We start from the raw sequence: 15364 nt of genomic DNA, 5'->3' as shown, positions 1-15364 counted from the left end.
ATCATAAAGAGCAAAAATGCTAAACACGAGAGTAGCTATAGCATGCAGTTCGTATTTACATTACATGCCTGTTTAGTATACATATGTTATGAAAATCCTATTTTCTTGAAACGCAGTTTATTCAATTCTTTTTAACAGTTTATATTCAACTTGACAGTTTTGCCACTATAAGATGTTAAGATAGTTTGATAGCGCATATGAAGATAGTTTTATCACGCATTTGTTGCTATCTACTGAAGATAGTTTTATGACGCATATTATTGCTATCTACTGAAGATAGTTAAACACATCTTGCTAACTGAAGACAGTTTTATAGTGCATCTTGCTATCTACTGAAGATAGTTTTATGACGCGTCTTGCTATCTACTGAAGATAGTTATATAACGCACTTTGTTATCTAACGAAGAGAGTTTTATGAAGCACATTATTGCTATCTACTGAAAATAGTTTTATAACGCATTTTGCTATCTAATGAATATAACTGTATAATGCGCCATGTTATCTACATTGTGCAAGATTATACGCATATTGCTATCAAACAAATACTGAAGATAGTTTTATGTCCCGTCTTGCTACACACTGAAACAGCGCATCTTGCAACGACGATAGGTTAATGACGCATCTTGCTATCTGCTGAAGATTATAGCGCGTCTAGTGCTATCTACTCAAGATAGTTTTATGACACATTTTGTTATCTAATGAAGATAGTTTTATGACGCATCTTGCTATCTACGACGATAGGTTAATGACGCATCTTGCTATCTGCTGAAGATTATAGCGCGTCTAGTGCTATCTACTCAAGATAGTTTTATGACACATTTTGTTATCTAATGAAGATAGTTTTATGACGCATCTTGCTATCTACGACGATAGGTTAATGACGCATCTTGCTATCTGCTGAAGATTATAGCGCGTCTAGTGCTATCTACTCAAGATAGTTTTATGACACATTTTGTTATCTAATGAAGATAGTTTTATGACGCATCTTGCTATCTACGACGATAGGTTAATGACGCATCTTAATATCTGCTGAAGATTATAGCGCGTCTAGTGCTATCTACTCAAGATAGTTTTATGACACATTTTGTTATCTAATGAAGATAGTTTTATGACGCATCTTGCTATCTACGACGATAGGTTAATGACGCATCTTGCTATCTGCTGAAGATTATAGCGCGTCTAGTGCTATCTACTCAAGATAGTTTTATGACACATTTTGTTATCTAATGAAGATAGTTTTATGACGCATCGTGCTATCTACGACGATAGGTTAATGACGCATCTTGCTATCTGCTGAAGATTATAGCGCGTCTAGTGCTATCTACTCAAGATAGTTTTATGACACATTTTGTTATCTAATGAAGATAGTTTTATGACGCATCTTGCTATCTACGACGATAGGTTAATGACGCATCTTGCTATCTGCTGAAGATTATAGCGCGTCTAGTGCTATCTACTCAAGATAGTTTTATGACACATTTTGTTATCTAATGAAGATAGTTTTATGGCGCATCTTGCTATCTACGACGATAGGTTAATGACGCATCTTGCTATCTGCTGAAGATTATAGCGCGTCTAGTGCTATCTACTCAAGATAGTTTTATGACACATTTTGTTATCTAATGAAGATAGTTTTATGACGCATCATGCTATCTACGACGATAGGTTAATGACGCATCTTGCTATCTGCTGAAGATTATAGCGCGTCTAGTGCTATCTACTCAAGATAGTTTTATGACACATTTTGTTATCTAATGAAGATAGTTTTATGACGCATCTTGCTATCTACGACGATAGGTTAATGACGCATCTTGCTATCTGCTGAAGATTATAGCGCGTCTAGTGCTATCTACTCAAGATAGTTTTATGACACATTTTGTTATCTAATGAAGATAGTTTTATGACGCATCTTGCTATCTACGACGATAGGTTAATGACGCATCTTGCTATCTGCTGAAGATTATAGCGCGTCTAGTGCTATCTACTCAAGATAGTTTTATGACACATTTTGTTATCTAATGAAGATAGTTTTATGACGCATCTTGCTATCTACGACGATAGGTTAATGACGCATCTTGCTATCTGCTGAAGATTATAGCGCGTCTAGTGCTATCTACTCAAGATAGTTTTATGACACATTTTGTTATCTAATGAAGATAGTTTTATGACGCATCTTGCTATCTACGACGATAGGTTAATGACGCATCTTGCTATCTGCTGAAGATTATAGCGCGTCTAGTGCTATTTACTCAAGATAGTTTTATGACACATTTTGTTATCTAATGAAGATAGTTTTATGACGCATCTTGCTATCTAACGACGATAGGTTAATGACGCATCTTGCTATCTGCTGAAGATTATAGCGCGTCTAGTGCTATCTACTCAAGATAGTTTTATGACACATTTTGTTATCTAATGAAGATAGTTTTATGACGCATCTTGCTATCTACTGAAGATATAGTGACGCATCTCACTACATATGAAGATAGTTTTATGACGCATCTTGTTATCTAATGAAGATAGTGACGCATCTTACTACCTATGAAGATAGTTTTATGACACATCTTGCTATCTACTGAAGATAGTTTTTAACGCATATTGCTATCTACTGAAGATAATTTTAACGCATCTTGCTATCTACTGAAGATAGTTTTATAACCCACCTTGCTATCTAATGAAGAGAGTTTTATAACACATCTTGCTACACTGTAAAAGTCATTGCACTTGACACTAGTGTTCTGTCTCTGTTTCCAAGATTAGTTATGAAAAGATGTCTGCATATCCATACTAAAATATGCCTTAAATAGTGCCTCCTTACATAGCACTATCACAAAAAGGAAACATTGTTACATTAATAGTTGATTTTGAAAAATAAGACAACATTTTCAAAACTTAGAACACATATGTAACACCTTTTGAACACTTGACACGTGTTCTTTTTTCCTTATGTCTTTCTTTGTTTCATTTGAACACTGATGTTCTGAAATATTTTAGAACACTTATTACTCATGTGTCATGTGTTCAACTGTATCTTATGAACACGTCTCAGGTTTTCACACTAGTGTTATCTAAATAAGTTGAACACGTGTCATGTGTTAAAACCGCTACATTAATGAACACGTTCCATGTGTTCTGGCCAATTTGCAGTGTATCTACTGAAGATAGTTTTATAACACATACTTAACTGGGCCATATGGAAGAACAGGGGAATACTTAAATTTTCCCCTGAATATGGACCCAGTATAAAGAAGAAATAAACAAACACATATTGCTATCTTATGCAGAAATTAGTGTTAGATAGTTTTATCCGCATCTTGCTATCTACTGAAGATAGCTTTATCCGCATCTTGCTATCTACTGAAAATAGTTTTATCCGCATCTTGCTATCTACTGAAGATAGTTTTATCCGCATCTTGCTATCTACTAAAGATAGTTTTATCCGCATCTTGCTATCTACTGAAGATAGTTTTATCCGCATCTTGCTATCTACTGAAGATAGTTTTATCCGCATCTTGCTATCTACTGAAGATATTTTATCCGCATCTTGCTATCTACTGAAGATAGTTTTATCCGCATCTTGCTATCTACTGAAGATAGTTTTATCTGCATCTTGCTATCTACTGAAGATAGTTTTATCCGCATCTTGCTATCTACTGAAGATAGTTTTATCCGCATCTTGCTATCTACTGAAGATAGTTTTATCCGCATCTTGCTATCTACTGAAGATAGTTTTATCCGCATCTTGCTATCTACTGAAGATAGTTTTATCCGCATCTTGCTATCTACTGAAGATAGTTTTATCCGCATCTTGCTATCTACTGAAGATAGTTTTATCCGCATCTTGCTATCTACTGAAGATAGTTTTATCCGCATCTTGCTATCTACTGAAGATAGTTTTATCCGCATCTTGCTATCTACTGAAGATAGTTTTATCCGCATCTTGCTATCTACTGAAGATAGTTTTATCCGCATCTTGCTATCTACTGAAGATAGTTTTATCCGCATCTTGCTATCTACTGAAGATAGTTTTATCCGCATCTTGCTATCTACTGAAGATAGTTTTATCCGCATCTTGCTATCTACTGAAGATAGTTTTATCCGCATCTTGCTATCTACTGAAGATAGTTTTATCCGCATCTTGCTATCTACTGAAGATAGTTTTATCCGCATCTTGCTATCTACTGAAGATAGTTTTATCCGCATCTTGCTATCTACTGAAGATAGTTTTATCCGCATCTTGCTATCTACTGAAGATAGTTTTATCCGCATCTTGCTATCTACTGAAGATAGTTTTATCCGCATAATATGTATAATGCGTCATGGTATCTATACTGTGCAAGATTATATAACGCATTTATTGCTATCAAACAAAATAATACTGAAGATAGTTTTATTATGACTCGTCTAGCTAGCTACTGAATATAGTTTTATAGCGCGTCTTGCTATCTACTGAAGACAGTCGTACAAGTATAGTACTGAAACATGTTTCCGGCAAAGCTGTGAATCTTTGCCGTTAGTTTGTTAAATTTTGCACTTTGGAAACTTCAATCGATGACGTGTTGAGTATGTGGGCCTAATCTTCGTAAAATGCCCGGAAAAATGTTTTATCTGTACGGATATATCGTGAGATTTATTTTGTGATTAATGTCTTTTTTTCACACGAAGTTATCAATGATTCAAATGAAGTTGTCAAAACTTATTATATAATTATACTCATCTTCAGGGAAACAACAGCAAACATGGATTCGTCGCTTGCCTTTCATATATACCTTTATGTATAAGATCGCAATGATTTGAGCAGATGAAGGTAATTTTATGCCGGTATCTTAATTAATAGGCTATTGCTATAGCAGAAATATAGAGCATTGTCAAGTCATTTCAAAATGCCATAATATTTCATTAAAAAAGGTCCAATCTGATCTGACAAGCATGAAAATATGCTACTTCATCTAAATTCCACCCTCCCCCTGTGGAAGATTTTGAAAATAGCTTGGGGGAGTATGAATTTCAAATGGAATTAACACATTAGGCAGTTGAATTTATACACCCTCTGAGAAAGAGTCAACCTGGATCTTCCACATAGAGATGGTGCAGTTTCAAATGGAGCTGCTAATGTGTTCATACCTTTTGAAATTCATACTCCCCTGTGGAAAGTATCTCCAAAACTTCCACAGATGACTGGGGTAGTGTATATTTTAAAGAGAAAGCCCCCTGAAAGTTGCTCTATATTCTGACTTCCATTTGAATTCCACACACCTTCTCTGAATCTTCCACAGAGAGAGGATGGATTTCAAATAGAGTTGGCTTAAAAGGGCATTTCGTGATCCACAGCATCATCCCCCCACTTTTCTCAAAAAAGGTTGAGATTTTTATATCACTGGAAACCTCTGGCTACATAATGTTTATGTACAAAAAAATTCTTGCAGATTAATTTGTTTGGTAAATATATCATGAAAATTTGAATTTCGTTCTGGTATACCAGAACGAAATTACAACACATTGTCTATGGAGCAGTGTAATACACATAATCATGCATAACTCATGAACGCAAAATCAGAATCAACTGAAATTTTGGGTATAAGCTTTTTTCGTGGATATGTACTGAAACATGTCATAAAAAGAGGATGCTAGGATCACGAAATACTCATTTAAGTGCTAATTCCCTTTGAAATTCATACTCCCCCTGTGGAAGATATTTCCAAAATCTTCCACAGGTGGAGTGTGAACTTTAAATGGAATACCCCAAATACCGTATATCTATATGTGGTTACAAAACACCAGTCTCACGGCATTGTTCTGATGTTCTCAAATCTTCACCTATTAAAAAAAAAAAAAAAAATTGTTTGTTTGTCCATAGAGGCTTATGAAACAGTTGGGTCGGTAGGTTGGATTTTTTTAAAATGTTTTTTACAGATATTGCACTTGAAACTGACAATTTGAAGACTGGTAAATAAGTCAAAACACACAGCACTTTACTGGTTTAACTCTTGAGATGGTTCTGCATGTTATACTGTTCATTTTCTTTACATTTTCTTTCTTTAAATTTATACTAACCACTGTTTTATACGATGTCCCATCGATGCCAAAAAATAAAAAATAAATAAATAAAAAAAATTCCAAAAAAAAAAAAAAAATCCAAAATAAAAACACACGGACGGGACCAGGGTACACGGTCGGTCGGACGTGGACACACAAACAATTTTTTTTTTGCCTTATAGGCATATGCCTTTGACATCTTAATATTTTTCTTCGCTGCCTGGAGTGCAAGTGTAAACCTCTAACTTGCGCTCTAGTCGCGATTATTATGCTTAACAGGAAAAATGCTTAAATAAAGAAAAGCTAAACTATAGACTATTTAATGAAAATATACACACAAAATAAATCAAAATATAAATAAAAGGATATCTTTCCATATACATGATATATTTTGGATATTCTTTAAAATTGGAAAATTTAAACATTTTAGTTGTTATTAAAATACCAATGGCTGTAAACAGATATTTCAATATTGATCATCAAACTCTCTTTCCGTCTCATCATTTCTTATCTACCTTTAAGCAAAAATAGTATCGTTTCTAGTGGCAAAGTCCACTAAAGTCTACGCAAACCTCACAGGTCAAAATTTCACCTGAACTTGTGGGGTATGAGTTCATGTGCCCAACACATGCAAAGGTCATTCTATGACTGTACAAGCATATTGGGGTTACTGAATTGCGCCGTGATGGATGAGGATGTTTAAGATCCTATAGTGTTTATTTCATAAAACCAAAAGAACACAAAACAACACAAACAACCCGTTTCCGCAGCTAAAGATATTTTCTGGGGCTCCGCCGGAGTAGCGACAAAATTTTGTGTCAAGGACGCGTGCAAAGAACAATACTTATTGTGAAGATAATTTTTTGCTTTTTAAGCAGAAAAATATTGAATAACAACAGAAGATGAGAATTTGCTTTTTATTGTAGATAAATACGTAAAGAGACATTTAAAGAAGAACATGTTTTAATTTACATTATTAGAATAATCAAAGCTAAAAACATGGTTACGAAAAAGCGCATACTCTTCGCGTCAATTTGCAGGAATGTCTTTTGAATAGCTTCAAATGCGCAGGTTGTGAACAATTGATATGTGGAATTGGTCAGGAACAATTTGAAGATGATTAATTGTTGTAAAAGTACTCGAATTTATCATTTATCATGGACTCGTGGGCAATGTGGCCTGTCTACGTATTGTGTGTTTAATTGCTTTTAACATGAAAGGAAGGTAAATAATTAAATGCGCTTCTTAACCAATTGACCTCATGCAAAGCATCTGAACTATTGATGATGTATTCGAATTTCTACATTCGTTCTAACATGTTTTAAAAAATTGCAATCGCTTGATTCTACAGGCTGTATATCAACACGATTGGTACAGGGGTGTCACGAGCCTATAGATGCCATGTACAAGGAGCAGTGCATGTCCTTTTTAACATTTCCTTTATCAGCGCAGCTCTTTCCACTTTCATTTTCAGTTTTAAAATATAAAATTTGAAAACCTCTTGATCGCGTCCGACGTGTTGAAAATCTGTTGAAAATATAGACATGCAGCAAAGGAATATTCAAGGGGCGTCCCGCATGGAAGAATTTAAAAGGGACGTGAGGGACGAGTCCCCATTCGCGCTTCTGCTGCCTATGAATCAGTAGCGTAGCCAGCGTGGGCAGAGGGAAGAGTGCTCCCTAACAAAAATGAGAGAGAAAAGTGCCCCACTGACAACAAATGAAAGAGAAATCGGGAAGGCAAAGGAAAAGAGGCAAGGAGCCCGTTTCCCATCAAAATTTACCCCGAACATATGGGTCAAAATAGTGTTAGAAATATCACATTGTCACAATAGGGCTCTTTCTTGGAAGCTCGGAGACTTAACATATGTATACTGCAGTCTCTCCAAAAAAGCGGTGTTGTATATCGGGTGAAAAGGAGGCAACCAGGATTTTTTTCGTCTTTGCCTCCGAAATTTATATTTTGTCCCTCCTGACCAATCCGCTCTGGAAAAATCATGGCTACACCACCATGACCACTTATACATATGCATGACAGATGAATATACACGAAGTACAAACATGCCCATGCTAACATGACTTTCAGATAGCCTTTATCGTGTCGCACGTGCAAGTATTGAAATCACACATTGCTGCTATCGGCATTAGGTCATTGTATTGCCCGCAAATATTTGTCTATCAGTATGATCAGTAGCACATCTGTTCAAACCAAACTTTGGAACTTAGCACTTACGATGATCTTTTAAATGAAATTAAACAAATAATAAAAATTCCTTTAAAAAAGGAAGGGCGCCCAAGTGAGCTTTGAAGTGATGTGCTGAACAAATAAAAACATGTCAAACATGTTTGAAAGATCCACTGAGTGCTTCCAAAGAGGCACTGAAATGTAGACTGACATGACGTTAGCTCTCCTTTGTGAATACCGGCCACTGTGTAATCTGAGATCATCTTCCGTCTTTTCTGCGCATTTAGTCAGAAGTCTTGAGAAAACTGGAATAAGGATAGAATCCGTCGTCTCCGTTCATCTGGATCATCTTGATTCTTGTCGGCCCAATCAGACTGACAGACGTTATAGCTTTGTGAATACCGACAATTGTGTAATCTGAGATCATCTTTCGATCCTGAGCATGTATTCGATGTCTTGAGAAAAGACTCAACAAGTAGATTCCCTCGTCTCTCTTCATCGCGACATCACATTGTTCTTGTCATATTGCGTCACAGTACCGTCTCAAAAGCTATAGCGTGCTTTAATATGAAAAAATGATGTCTGGCTTTTTGTCACAGATTGTGTCTTTGTTTTCTTTTCCAACATCAAACTGGACTACGATATTCCATTTAAAATCCACACTACCCATGTGGAAGATGTTGGAAATATCTTCCACAGAGGGAGTATGAATTTCAAATAGAATGAACACATTCGGCAGCTGCATTTGAATTTCACACACCCCCTGAGAAAGATTCAACCTGAATCTTCCACACAGAGAGGTTGAATTTCAACAAAGTTGATTAATGTGCTATAATTCCATGTGAAATTCATACTCCCTCTGTGGAAGATATTTCTAAAATCTTCCACAGCGGGAGGGAGATATTAAACGGAATAGCCATGTATTGCACAACGACAGTGAACTTGGACCTGGATTAAAAATATAAATATTTGACTTATATCTCTCCTTTTTTTTGTTAAATACCACTGTTTGTTTTTCCATTTATTAAAATTTTTCGCTATGTCATTTTACTCCACGCTGATATAACATTCACGCCTTGTTAACAAATTGATTTTATTTTTAAATTAAATATAGTCACACATACATGTATGTTTGTACACATGTACTATAACCAGTTGCTTTCAAAATCACACTACCAGTCTACATTAAGTTAATTTTAAATTTGTAATAACGTTTTTAAAAAAACTTTAAAATTTAAAATTTCAATCGCACAGATAAATCTACATAAAAGTGCATTTCAAATGATTAAAATGTGTGGTCTTAAGTTATAGTTCTTGAATAAATTCTTCTCAAATTGGGTTATATTTGTATGCTGCACGGGTAATCGAAAATACGTAATTTTAGTCATGCACCTGACCAATTATCTATCTGAAGAACCACTGGACCTATCTTAAGCATGTTTGTGTTCATTTTTAATATTTGTTTTTTAAATTGATATCATATATTTGGATGTAGAAGAAAAGCTTTCTACAAACATTTGCCAGAAAGTACCTAAATGGTTAAGTTGCGTGTGTTTTTCCTATCTATGTACATAAAGACATGCATTAACCCAAGGTCAAGTACGTACGCCACAGTTGCAGAAAAAGCACAGGTAAATTTGCCTATCGCATGCACACAGTGGAGGCGATCGACAAGGCAAGCCGAGTGGCGCACGACGTTTGGCTCTTCGCGCGGTGAAATCCAGGCTTCGTTTTACGATCGTCATTGCAATATTTGTTTGTCTTCGCTCAGATGTGTAGAGATGAGATATACACTATAAGAATTTATTGACTGTTTTTGTCTTTGAAGAGAACATTTCAAGCCGTGATTTCTAAAGTATATCAGGAATTCAACTTTTTGGTGAAAATTGTCGAAAACAGGCAATCGAACTCTCAAAAGGCGACTCGCGCAAAAACGTTTTCAGGGGAACTATAATTGATTTCTCGCTAGTTTTGACTAAACTTTGGAGTAAAAAAAGATTTTTTTTCTTTTTATAACCTGCATCCTTAGCATCGGCTGAGTAGCTTTCTCGTGTTATTGGCTAGTGCCTGTGCAAGAGGCCACTCGATCCATAACTTTTGTCGGCTTCACCATGATTAGAAACCAAGTTTTTATGAAGTCATTGGAGTCGGAGCCAGAAAGAGTATAATAACTTTTGACGTCGCTTTAGATGCTTCACAAGTTATCGAACCAAACGTTGTTCAACATCTTGAAATTTACAAAAATATATTGGTAGGCCTATTATAATTTGATATGAGGATGCTTTCAAAATGACTCGAAATAGACATTTACCAATTTTGGAAGTATAACTATATCACGATTGTAGAATTTAATGTGTTGGTTTGGCTGCAAATAGTTTCCAAAAGACTCCATGAACAAATCTACTCAGATAAATTTGATTTCCAACAAGACAATTAAGACTTTATTTTACGAAAATCTATACTGTGTTGTTGAATTATATAGAGGATTTACACAAAGTTTGGAATCAAACCGATATACCACCAGAACGAACTTTTAAAGGTTGACTACCATCACCGAACTGATATTTTGTGATTTCATATTTCATAAGAGGAGACGAATGATGCATGGACATTTTGAAGTGAAACCAGATTTGGTAAGTAGAAACACGTTTAAGATTATATTATATATTTTGTTAAATTAAAATATTGCTTCATACAATTCTTAAAATTTACAGAGACGATAGGCCTACAGCCTCGACTTTAAGAGAAAGACGCGTGCAGTAACTTTTCGAGTGTCACGAGTGGGACTTCGCGCGTCACTTTGGCAAAAGATCGCATGCAACAACGGACGTTTAACAAGCTCATGACGTTCTCTGCATAGTGAAGCAAATTTGGTCTCTAGACTTATAGGCCTACTTATTAGAGATGTGCCGGTATCATGTAATAATATCTATAATATGTATCTTGTAATAATGGTAATTGTAAAATGGCTACTACTAGTCTTAAATTTAGGAACTATATTTTTTGGCAAAACGTATCCAATATCTATGGTTATAATCAAGCTTAATCGGTCATCTATTCATGGTTTCCAGAAACAGAAACAAGGAATATTATAGACCTATTGGGCGTATACCTTCAATTATGTATGTCTCAATATTTAATTATCATACAGGACAGACGGACTGTCACAGACTAAGATCCAAGAACAGGATAGGTATCATTGAAAATGTTGCATTTCTGACCGACTGCTTTGATGATAAGTGTATAATTATCGTTAATGTAACTTGCATAGCCTAATAAATATATTATTTTGGTAAGAGCTTTCTGTTACTGCGTGGTAGTAGTTAATGATAATCATCTCAAGTACTGTAATCCAACATAATTGCGTGTGCTTGAAGTTGTTTAATTGATGCAGAAGTTCGAACTACGCTGTGAATTTGGCAATACAACGATCGCCATGCGTATATATACCGCCCTATCGCTCAATATTCAAACAATAAACAAACAAGCAAACAAACAAACAAACACATATCCACCAAAAACCTAAACGCACACCTACAGAAGAAAACACTTACAAATTGATAAGATTTGTAATCATGGTAATGTAAGGCATTGCTGGCAATGGAAAGAGTACTTTATTAACACAATTTTATGTGAAAAAAAAATCATGTAGAAAATAAAATAATTCTAAAAAGAAAACATTATATTTTTGGGAGTGCATCCGGTGCCAGGTAAGTCTCCCTTACTTTGGTTACTTGCGTACATTCCATCATTACTCTCCACTCTCTCATGCAAAACGTTGAGATGCATGCATACATACGGCCATCAAACAAGAACCAACAATAAAGCACCAATTTGACCATTCATACAAGGGGTTCGCTTAAGGTTAGCAACTATACTGTTGCGATTTGGTAGTTCACATCATCTTGCGAATGGTAGTGAGCTTTGGCAAAAATTACATTGATCATTTTATATAGTGAGTGTGTAGAATTCAAATATCACAGATATACTTTTGTAGGTCCTGTGGTTCTTGAGTTATGTTGTAAAGAGGGCTGAAACAACAACACTTACCGTACAACGTACTTTACTCATTAACAACAACAAATCAAGCAAGTTTTCAAAGTAAGTGATTTGTAGAATGAACTTTTGCAAAACATCAAAGTGTTATTTTTCAATAATACGCCTATATTGATTTAAATAATGAAAATCGATTTTTGTTTTTGTTTTTTGGCTGCTTTGACCAACAATACCTCGTCTACACTGTAAAAATTCATGGTCCTTTTTTACAGTGTACCCTTAAACACAGATTGATAACATTTATATTGTAATGCAAGGTATTGCCGGCAATGGAAAGAGCACTTTACTAACATAATTTTGACGTTGATTTGTGCCTAAAATCGCTACAAACGTAGGCCTACTGCAGAGGATGATTTAAGCACTTCCCAGCAAGTCTTGCGGTTAGCACAGCTGTGTGAGTGAACATGACACCACTGCCCGCCCACTGCAGACACACGTGCATGGTTAAATTTGAATTTGGACTGATATATTTACAATAAATACACATTCAAAATGCCAGTCGATTTCACATTTTATGTTATCTACAGAAGGTGTGAATTATCCTTCATGCATAGGCCTACATCACTTTAGATCTGAAATCGACCAAGTAATAATGACACACGGGCAATTCTAAAACAACATCTTTTGCACAGAGTTCAATGGGATTTGAAAAGTAAAGTGGCAGTTGAAACTCTAGTGATAACACTTTTACAGTGCATGATGGGGCTTCCTTAAATCATCCTCTGGGCCTACTGCGACTGAAGTATAATTTGGTTTAAAAAGAGCATTAGTATCGTACATTATAATTCGGTGTTATAGCCCTGTGGGTCCATGTTAGTTCTTCTCACACCTTTGGTATGTAGGTGTACGGACATGCAATCTCTCACTATCGGCAATGTTTTCAGAGCGTGTTTGTTACCTGTGTTATTATGTGCTGTCTATGTTTTACACGAACCTTAGCTTTGATTGACATATTGCCAGTAAAATGTATATGTTTTAGACTTACATTAAATTAATTTCATTTGTTTAAAGAACGAATTGCACGCAACCAATATCTCAGTGTATATATGGGCGCATTTTGGCAAAAGTGCCCTTAAAGAGCCAAATTATGACCAAATTTGGTGCCCTTTGGGTGCCTTTTGTTGAAAAAAAAAAAAGTATACTGATGGGTAGCAAAAACAGCAAAAAGTACGGTAGTTATGCAGAAACACATCATCCGAAAGTCTGCGTGGCACACCCCCGTACAAATATTTTCGATGGACCCCCCGGACAGGTATAGGTGCATGGTGCGGGTTTCAAATGGAGTCACCCATTCAGGTAATCCCATTTGAAATTCACACTCCCTGTGTGGAAGTTATTATATTTCAACTGAATAATAGCCCAATTTTCACGATGCTAACATGAACAAGGCGTGTCACCGTGCATCTGTAAAGACATGTTTTTCGCCAAAACCCTAAATATTCGTGAGAAATTTTAACACATGTTAATTATAGTTCAGCGTCAACAATAAATGTTAGAAACGTGCTTAATGATAGTAACCCTAACATGCCCATTATGTATCATTATACATTTTGTTGATTATGTATAACAAAAATTGTATTTTTATAAAATAATTGTTAGTAATTTATGATTATACCATTGATTCTCGTGTTTTGTGTTTTTGATTAATAGCACAACGGAAGGTTTAATATATATCAGCGAAAAGTACACGCTTTCTTTATTTTCAACACATTTATTTGTAGCAAGCACAATATATGTCTATACTGTAGATATAGCTTTTTATTTTTAGACATTTTGTTCGAGAAATATTTAGACCAAATTAATGTTATGCGAAATGTCTTTACGGAACTGGAAAATACATTTGATACTGATACTGATATTCGACAGAAAGCTTACACCACACTTCCCTGGTATATAACAAGTATCCATCATTGTCCATTTAAAAGTTAATGCAATCTATACCGTGAGAGTATTTCTTCTTTCGGAGGTGTCATTCAGCCATCGGACCAATGATGTATTATAGAGATTACTATAATAGGCCTATATGGGATAATACTATAGATATAATTCGCAGTCAGTTTCCACAAGAGTATATACAGTTTCGTGCTTAGAATAATTACTTGAGATTAGTCTTCCTGATGGAACTTCCTGACATTTGCCGAATGAATGAATAAAAGAAAGAAAGAAAGAAAGAAAGAAAGAATGAATGAAAGAAAAAGAGAAAGAAAGGAAGGAAGAAAGTATAGTAAGTAAGTAAGAAAGAGAAAGGAAGGAAGAAAGAAAGAAAGAACCAATCAGAATATAATGGCGTTCACATTAAAAACAAATTTCTCAATCATATTTAATGAAATAAAATAGCTCTCCATTATATTCTACATAAACATCATTTAAATGTAAAAGGTGACAAAAATGTAGAATATGGTTAAAATCAGTGGCCTCAATATATTCACGATAAATGTTAAAATCAGTAAACCATAAGTTTCTATTACAAAAATTAATATACAAATGTAATTTCACACTTACAAATTAACTTAAACAATTAGCCCAATGTCATGCATGTTATTTAATTGCCTTAAATTGTACGCAAATCATTTTGCGCCCGTTTGTTGAATGTTTAACGCCAAGTCCACCACTACCAATTCGACAAATTCAAGCAGCCTTTTGGCGCCGCTTGTTACACATACCAAGTGCTTGCAAACAGGCGGGAACCGTTCAACTACGCTACTGCATCTTTCCCGTATAAATTCATTATTATTTTATCGACTAGACATTTTAACACTTCAATTTAGTTTCTCAATTTCTCACTATATTTTAACACGGAGAACATAACTCTCATATAGCGAGAGTATATTAACAAACAGATATATATTTTTGCTTGAGACTATATAAAGTAGTAAATTATTTAGATTTTGATGATAGCCTATAAACATTAGCTTATTTGTTGAGATATTTATGCATTTGAAATCAAAAATAATATTGAAACCAAAATAATATACCTTTAAATTATTACTTTTTGGTATGTTTGCAGTATTACTATTAGAATACAGAGAAAATGCGTGTATATTAAATGAGAATAATTTTTATTAGCCATAATGGCTTGTATTTTGGT

The sequence above is a fragment of the Amphiura filiformis genome, chromosome 2, assembly GCF_039555335.1.
Source record: "Amphiura filiformis chromosome 2, Afil_fr2py, whole genome shotgun sequence".
Lineage (NCBI taxonomy): Eukaryota > Metazoa > Echinodermata > Ophiuroidea > Amphilepidida > Amphiuridae > Amphiura > Amphiura filiformis.
This window is presented reverse-complemented; position numbering follows the sequence as displayed.